We start from the raw sequence: 8,026 nt of genomic DNA, 5'->3' as shown, positions 1-8,026 counted from the left end.
GCAAGAGTTTCGACCTAAGGTCACAAGGCATTGGCGGGCCAGGGAATGGAACAAAGTATTGACGTAATTCTCCCTACTGCTCTTCCTTTAGTCTTTCCTGATGTTCTTTGGAGATGCCTGGGAGTTCTGTCTGTCTTTTCTCCTGTGTCATTTAGGACAGACTAGTGATGCTGTGGTAATAAATGCTTCCTCAAGTCATAATGGCCTGACATAACAACGCCCATGCTTTCGTATTTACTTCACACGGCCCTCAAAGGCATGGCAGGTGCTGGGTAGCCACTTTCCCCAAATTAAAACATTCTTAGAGGGAGGACTGAGGACACTAATAAAACTTACAGGCCCCCAGGGGGCTAGAAGGTCATAAGATTCACTAGGCTCTTCCCCAAAGTTCCATAAGCTTAGACCTTTTCTTTGGTAGAGCTGCCCACAAGTCAGGCAGAAAGCTCTGGGGTCACGGCTTTCACGGGCTGTTGCCCATGCTGGGCTAGGACTTTTGGTGATGCAGCTGCCTTTGAGCCACCTTTGCTTCTGTACGTCATTTCAATAGCTTGTCGACTGACTAAGCCAGTAGTAAAATGTAAGTAGAATTACATTTTAGGACCATCTTTGGTGCCCTATCTGCGGCAAAGAGAAATGTATTCTATGCCTCACCAGGAAAGGTCAAAACAGCACGTCCTGCTAGAGTTAAAGAAGAGCCAATATTGTCATGAAGGTTACCAACCCCCACACCAAGGGAAAGAGAGCCCTGAAGGCTCTCCCACTGCAGGCTAGTGCTCCAGCATGGATTGGTTCTTCTTGGGGTAGTTGACATGAACTAGCAGCTGAATCCCCAGTAACAAAGGAGCTGGGGAATAGAATCCCATATATAGGCAAAAAATCTAGAAATGTTGAAACCCAGTTTTCCATTGTCTTCAGCGCTTTATGAAGTCTTGTTTTATGAAAGAATTTAAGGGAGAGGTCCTTTGGGATGTAGGAGAATCTCTCATCTTCTCCCGTAAGCATTCCTAAGGGTGGAAGAAGACATCCTTAGGTTTTTAGAGCTAAGCATCTCCAGATGAGATACGGTTAAGAATGGTACAGAGTTCCTGATACAGGTCAGTGCGTTGTTTGGTGGTCTTTCAATTCTTTTTCTTCTCTATGGAAACTTGTATTTTCTAAAAGTGGCCCCACAATAGCTTCTATCCACACACTCTTCTTTTTTAAAAAAATATTTATTTATTTATTTATTTATTTATTTATTTATTTATATGTAAATACACTGTAGCTGTGTTCAGACATTCCAGAAGAGGGCATCAGATTTCATTACAGATGTTTGTGAGCCTCCATGTGGTTGCTGGGATTTGAACTCAGGACCTTTGGAAGAGCAGTCGGAGCTCTTAACCACTGAGCCATCTCACTAGCCCCCACACACTCTTCTTTATAGAACTGTGAGGTCCATGTCCCTTCTCTTATGTCTGGAAAGACCCATGTTCATTCCCTCAACCAGTAGGCTAAGGCATCATGGTGTTATGTGACTTCTGCGGTCAGAGCATGAAATGACCACATGTGTCCACTCTGTTGTCTGGAGATACTTGTTCTCAGGATCCAGGTAATCCATCTGCCATGCTATGAGGAAGGCTACACTAGCCCATGTGGAAAGACCACACAGAGAGTCATGTGTTGATCAGCAACCCAGCCAAGGTCCCAACTGACAGTTGGGGTCTCCCTCTTGGTATGTGGGATACCTTCAGATGATCCCAGGTCCAGGTGGCAAGCATCCTTTGCTCTCAAGACTTCCCACTCATGGCAGCAGGCAGTGTGGAACAGAGACCAGTTGATGTCTCATTGCTCAAATAGTGGTTCATAAATGTCAGGGTGTAAGGGGATGTGGGGAACTTTATGCCAGTATATTTTAAGATGGATATGTCCCTTACATGTTGACCTGAGAATGTAACCATCCTGGCCTTTGAATACAACAGCAAAAAGGCAGAAGGTTATGGCAGTTTAGATGGAGCTGAGAAAGAGAGGCAGAGCCCATTCTGCAGGAAGTCAGGGACAGCAGAATCTAAAAGAAGTAAATAGTGAGGTACCACAAAGAACAGGAATATTCAGTGGCAGGTCACCAAGAGAAGGTGTCTTCTGAGGCTGGCTCAGTGTGATATTTTTAGATTCAGGACAGGAGTACAAAGAGAGGCCAGCAAACCATCAGTCTTAATAATTAAAAGCAACAAATCAAATCCACACGCTCTTAAACACATTCCATTCATCTATCATGACATATCTAAGTTCAAAACAACCAGGAAGTTTTGATCAACCCTTGGACTCTGTAATTCTTTGTGTGAAGACGCTGACATATGACAGTCAGCTCCATGAGCCTGTCAATTCACATCCCGACCCTGCCTTGGTATCCTCACTTGTAAGACGATGTTCCAACTACTAACTGTGATGAAGAGAAAGAGTGAGAATTATGTTTGGCCTGTAGCAACTGCTCAATAAACAGGGATAGTAATAATGGGACTTTGGCTTTCAATATTTCAAGTGCTCTCAACGTGAATGAAGACTTTGATCTTCTTCATGCAGCTCCAGGGTGTATAATTAAGACCAGTGGTTAGAAGTTATTGGGCATATATCCAGAAGATGTCCCAACCGGTAAGAAGGACACATGCTCCACTATGTTCATAGCAGCCTTATTTATAATAGCCAGAAGCTGGAAAGAACCCAGATGCCCCTCAACAGAGGAATGGATACAGAAATTATGGTACATTTACACAATGGAGTACTACTCAGCTATTAAAAAGAATGAATTTATGAAATTCCTAGCCAAATGGATGGACCTGGAGGGCATCATCTTGAGTGAGGTAACACAATCACAAAGGAACTCACACAATATGTATTCACTGATAAGTGGATATTAGCCCAAAACTTAGGATACCCAAGATACAAGATACAATTTGCTAAACGCATGAAACTCAAGAAGAATGAAGACCAAAGTGTGGACACTATGCCCCTTCTTAGAATTGGGAACAAAGCACCCATGGAAGGAGTTACACAGACAAAGTTTGGAGCTGTGATGAAAGGATGGACCATCTAGAGACTGCCATATCCAGGGATCCATCCCATAATCAGCTTCCAAACGCTGACACCATTGCATACACTAGCAAGATTTTGCTGAAAGGACCCAGATATAGCTGTCTCTTGTGAGAATATGCCGGGGCCTATCAAACACAGAAGTGGATGCTCACAGTCAGCTATTGGATGGATCACAGGGCTCCCAATGGAGAAGCTAGAGAAAGTACCCAAGGAGTTAAAGGGATCTGCAACCCTTAGGGGGAACAACATGATGAACTAACCAGTACCCCGGAGCTCTTGTCTCTAGCTGCATATGTATCGAAAGATGGCCTAGTCGGCCATCACTGGAAAGAGAGGCCCATTGGACTTGCAAACTTTATATGCCTCAATACAGGGGAATGCCAGGGCCAAAAGAATGGGAATGGGTGGGTAGGGAAGGAGGGGGGTATGGGGGACTTTTGGGATAGCATTGGAAATGTAATTGAGGAAAATATGTAATAAAAAATATTAAAAAAATAATTTGAAGATGGGAAAAAAAAGAAAAAAAAAGAAGTTATAGGAAAGCAGATTTTGGTTCAACCTGGGAAGACTTTTTTTTTTTTGTAACGGACATGCACAGGGGTGGGCGTGGAAGTGGGGAAGGTATGGACTGAAGAACTTTGGAGCAATGGTGGAGAGTTTGGTTCTCAACCTGTGGGTCACAACCTCCGTGGAGTCACTTATCAGATCTTTATGTGGCTATTCATATCTAGCACAACTACAGTTATGGATAACAATGAAAACATTTTATGGTCGGGTCATCACAACATAAGGAACTTAATGAAAGGGGCTCAGCATGAAGAAGGTTGAGAGCCATTGGTGGAGAGGAAGCTCATTCACTGGCTGAGAGCTGGATTAGGAAGCTTTAAAAGTTAACTTCTAGACCTGGAGAGATGGCTCAGTGGTTGAGAGCTCTTCCTGAGGACCTCCAGTTCCAGAAGATACAATGCCCGCCCTCTTCTGGCCTCCATGGGCACTATATGTATGGTGGTATACAAACATGGAAAAATGTCCATGCACATTAAATAAAAATAAATAAAAATTCTTAAAGTTTACTTTTTACTGAACCCACATGAAACTATCTTTGACATTGGGTTGGAATTTGTGTTTTATCCAATAGTGTCCCTTTAGAGTGCAAGTACCACACTGCTCCACACCTTCAATGGTGAAGCTGCAGTGTTCAGCGATTGTGTGCCCACAACTAACCCTATATCATGAGTTAGGTAGAAGCCTGGAAAATCTTAAAAGATCAAAAGTCTTAAAGAAAATCTTAAAAGAATCAATCTGCCATCCTGAGCTGTCAGAACATTCCTAACTAATGATAGTAAAACCTAGGGAGGGGAAAGGGAAGGGACAGAGAGGCGGAGGGGAAGGAAAGGCAAGATAAAGTTAAGAATGTATTGGAAGGATGCTGAGGGATATCATCCAATCTGAAGAGAATCCAAGTAGCCCATTGGGACGAGGAAGCAGACAGGACTCCGGCCACCTGAAATTGGGAACTATGACATTACTTACTCCATTTTCTCTGAGCTTTTGTACCACGGCTCTACCCTTCCTTCTCTTTCCTAGTTGACTTTATTCATTGGAGACCACGTAGAGCCAAGCTATCCCATTCCCACAGATTGATGTCATCAGCCAGCCTACCTAGTCTCCATAGAGTGACGTCATCCTGCTTCTGCTACAGACAGCCTGGCATTCTTTCTAGCATTCAAATCAGACAGTTCTCAGCAAGGTGCCATGATTGGCCCCTAATGGACTAGGCCTGTTGTTGTCAGCCAACCAGGATGAAGCTGTATAAAGTACTTGTTCCCAAGATGCTCATTCTGGAGCAGAGAAGCAGGATGGGTAGGTTGGACTGGGCTCGGGCCTCTGGCTGAGGGAGGGACCACAGCTCTTTTGCAGTTGATAGGGACTGGTAGGATGTGCTTCCTCAGTTGAAGTGGGTTCTCTCTCCCTCCTCGAGGAACTCTTTGTTTGGAATGGGATGCTCTCTAAATGGGTTTTATAGAGCTGGGGAGACAGTTCAGTCAGAAAAATGCACACCTCACAAGGTGTACCATCTAAATTTGAGCTCCAGGACCTAAAACACCTGGTGTGGTGTTTGTAATGCTCTAGCTGAGGAGGCCTAGACAAGGGGCTCCCCAAGGTTCACTGGCTTTCCAGTGTAGTCTATTTGGTGAGTCCCAGGTCAGGTGAGAGACCCTGATTTAAAGAAGATGAATGGCATTCCTGAGTTGATACCTGAGGTTGCTCTCTGGTTTCCAAAGAAATCTCTCTCTCTCTCTCTCTCTCTCTCTCTCTCTCTCTCACACACACACACACACACACACACACACACACACACACACATACACACATCAGCAGATGCTGCTTCAGGATGTCTTGAAAGCTTTACTGACAACTCTGACAGGCCCATCTTCTGATAAGTGAGCAATTCCACAAGGCAGTCAGATTCAGGTGGACAAGATTTTCCCATCATGCCCACATCAGAAAACTGAGCTGTCACCTAGATATGTGGGCTGGATGGGTTGTGACCAAGGCACCAGTGGGGATCCAGATGGCTGGAGTTCTATGGGAAACTTCTCGCTGTTGCATCTGTGGTGCCTGGGGTCCTGCTGATTAGTAAGGTTGTAGCTTGATGGAATTTAAAAGCCCATTCTTCAACCCTCACTATGAAAAGCTCAGAAGATCTTTGGGAAGAAGTCTTGGATGAGACCAGGCCTCAGCTGAGCTTGCTGAGGCATGAACTGAGATATACCTTGGAATCTGAGCTATTATAAGACACACGCCAGGCGTGGTGGCGCACGCCTTTATTCCCAGCACTCGGGAGGCAGAGGCATGCGGATTTCTGAGTTCAAGGCCAGCCTGGTCTACAAAGTGAGTTCCAGAATGGCCAGAGATACACAGAGAAACCCTGTCTCGAAAAACCAAAAAAAAAAAAAAAAAAAAAAAGACTCACATATGCATGTATATGTTTGTGCCCTTTGGTGTATAGATGTGGACATATATGTATGCATGGGCAAATATTCATCCAAATGCATGTACAATGAATTTTTAAAATTATGTTTATATATTGGGCATATGTATATATGGGCATGCATGTGCCATAGCATATGTGTGGAAGTCAGAGGACAAGTTGTTGAAGTTGGTTCTCACTCTCTACCATGTAGGTTCTGGGGATTGAGTTCAGGTTATCATGTTTGGTGGCAAGCATCTTGATGGCCCCCTGTAAAATACATATTTAAACTATGGTGATGTTTAAACACACACACACACACACACATACACACACACACTCACATACACACACACACACACACACACACCTGTTGCCATCACCTAAAGGCTTGCCACTTGAACCTTGTCAAATAAGAAGACTGTGTTTTTACAATGAAGAAACAGAGGAAAGCTTGGGTCCAAATGAGATTTGTAGAGAGGCAGGGATAATCTGGTTACCTCCAGGCCAGGGGATGTTTTCACAATGGGTCATGTCCTGACATCAAAGAGACCTCTCCTACTCTCCAGCTGGCCCTGTGTCCTCCTGTCCTCAGCACCTTTAATTCCCACCCTCCTGTGACATTTCTGGGTAGGCAGCATCATACCTAGAGGATTCCTCAAGGCTCAACCCCTTCTGGGTATCCACAGGACACCCCCATGTTGATCCTCACAGGGGACCCTCCCCTGTGAGATAGTCTAACAATATAGACATATTGGAGAGGAGCTCCTTGTTAAGAATGAGCCAAAGGATAAATACAGCATTAAAAAACAAAACCGAATGTTTATGAAAAATGATTAAACAAGCCACAAAAATATAAAATTCTAAACACTGGCAAATAATACAGGTTCTTAATGAATTTCCTTAAACTTCTAGAATGCTTTTCCTATATTTTGACTACATGCTTTGATTGTCTATTCATCATTCAAAATGGTTTTAATTTTAATCTAATTAATTAATTAATTATTTTTTGAGACAAGATCGCATGTAGCCTAGGAACCTTGGCCTCAAAGTTGCTATGCAGCCCAGGATGACCTTGAACCTCTGATCTTCCTGCCTCTACCTCTCTCCTCGCTCCCAAGTGCTGGGATTGCCTGAGTGTTCCACCACACTCAGCTGATGGTGACTTAAAATTTCTTATTAAAAAAAAAATCTTAGCTGGGCGTGGTGGCGCACGCCTTTAATCCCAGCACTTGGGAGGCAGAGGCAGGCAGATTTCTGAGTTCTAGGCCAGCCTGGTCTACAAAGTGGGTTCCAGGACAGCCAGGGCTATACAGAGAAACCCTGTCTCGAAAAACCAAAAAAAAAAAAAAAAAAAAAAAAAAAACAACTTTGTGTATGTGCATACAATGCATATACATTCTTGAACAGGGACATGGGAATGCATGGAGGTCAGAGGTCAAGCTTGGGGGTTGGACCTTGTTTGAGGCAGATCTCTCCGTTTTCTACACTATACCTGCTAGGCTAGCTGGTCTGTAAACTTCCAAGACCCTGAAGGTGCCAGCTTGCTCATCACCTATCTCAGAGAAGACCTTTGCTCATGGCATGCCCACAGACAGCCCATCAGTGCATGTCACCAGTTGAGCACTGTCACAAGAAAAACCAACTAGGCATGGACAGTAATAAACTGTACCTAGATAAAAACTGTATGATAGTGAAAACCCAACCGCTCTCAACAGAGTCTCATAGACAGTTTTCATTTATTTCTGTCAAACCCTGGTGTTTGTAGCCTATGCCCACTTGCATTTGAGGGAAATGTAGTTTTAACACAAATGTTGACCAATATTCTCACTTGCAAAATAAGATAGAAATAATGTGCCCAGGGACACTCCTTATTTGTCAGCGACATCATGAGTAAGTTTTTGCTGAGTTAGATAATAGCTTTTGAATGATGAAAGCTCTCTGTCTCTGTCTGTCTGTCTGTCTCTCTGGTTCTCTCACACA

The sequence above is a fragment of the Mus caroli genome, unplaced genomic scaffold (genome assembly GCF_978045245.1).
Source record: "Mus caroli unplaced genomic scaffold, Mus_caroli_1 scaffold_13, whole genome shotgun sequence".
Lineage (NCBI taxonomy): Eukaryota > Metazoa > Chordata > Mammalia > Rodentia > Muridae > Mus > Mus caroli.
Note: the sequence above shows the minus strand (reverse complement) of the source record.